Raw genomic sequence first — 2,164 nt, 5'->3', positions numbered from 1 at the left:
TTGATATATATAGATATATATATATTGATATATATAGATATATAGATATAGATATATATATTGATAGATATATAGATATATATATTGATATATATAGATATAGATATATATATTGATATAGATATAGATATATATTGATATAGATATAGATATATATATATTGATATATATATAGATATAAATATTTATACTGATATATATATTGATATATATAGATATTTGTTGATATATATATATAAATATATAGATATATATATAGATACATGTTCATATATATATATATGTTGATATATATATATATATGTTGATATGTATATCGATATAAATATATATTGATGTGTGTATATATATATATTGATATATATAGATATATATGTATTGATATATATGTGGATATATATATAGATATAAATATATATGGATATATGTAGATATAAATATATGTGGATATATATATAGATATATATATGGATATATATAGATATAAATATGTATTGATATATATATAGATATAAATATATGTGGATATATATATAGATATATATATATGGATATATATGGATATAAATATGTATTGATATATATATAGATATAAATATATATTGATATATATATAGATATAAAAATCTATTGATATACATATAGATATAAATATATATTGATATATATATAGATATAAATCTATATTGATATATGTAGATATATATATTGATACATATATATAGATAGATATATATATTGATATATATATGGTTACATATATATATGTTGATATATATATAGATATATAAATATAGACACATATATATATTGGTATGTACAGCTATATATATCTTGGTATATACAGCTATATAGATATATTGATGGATATGAATATAGATATATATATAGAGAGAGATATATTGATAGATATATAGATATATATATGGATATATATTTATAGATATAGATAGATATAGATATATATAGATATATATATAGATATATATATAGATATATGGATATATATTTATAGATAAAGATAGATATAGATATATATAGATATATATAGATATAGATATATATAGATATATATATACAAATATATATATATATATACACATATATAGATATATATATATACAGATATATGGATATAGATATATAGATATATAGATATATATACATATACATTTATATATTTCAATATATAGATGCATGGATATAGATATATAGATATATATAGAAATAGATATATATATATATAGATAAATATATATAGATATATATACATATATATACATATGTATATATAGATTGATATAAATGTATATATAGTTATATATATGTGTGTATATATAGATATATGTATATATAGATATATATATATGTATATATATATAATTAGATATATATATATATGTAGATATATATATGTAGATATATATATATATGTATATATATAGATATATAAAGATGTATATAGATATATATGTATATATAGGGATGTATATATATATATGTATATATAGATATATATATAGATATATACATATGTATATATAGGGATGTATATATAGATATATACATATGTATATATAGGGATGTATATATAGATATATATATGTATATATAGATATATATATAGATATAGATATATACATATGTACATATATGGATGTACATATAGATATATATGGATGTATATATAGATCGATATATATGTATATATGGATGTATATATAGATATATATATATATGTATATATGGATGTATATATTGATATATATATATATATGTATATATGTATGTATATATTGATATATATATATGTATATATAGATATATATAGATATATACATATGTATATATATGGATGTATATGTAGATATATATATATATATATATGTGTATATATAGGGATATATATATAGATATATATGTATATATAGGGATATATATATAGATATATATGTATATATAGGGATATATATTTAGATATATATATATAGATATATATAGATATATACATATATATATAGATATAGGTATATATATAGATATATACATATATATAGATATGTCTATATATAGAGATATAAGTATATATATATATAGATATATAAATATATAGATATGTCTATATATAGAGATATAGATATATATATAGATATATACATATATA

The sequence above is a fragment of the Euprymna scolopes genome, chromosome 19 (genome assembly GCF_053919585.1).
Source record: "Euprymna scolopes isolate OS-2025 chromosome 19, ASM5391958v1, whole genome shotgun sequence".
NCBI lineage: Eukaryota > Metazoa > Mollusca > Cephalopoda > Sepiida > Sepiolidae > Euprymna > Euprymna scolopes.
This window is presented reverse-complemented; position numbering follows the sequence as displayed.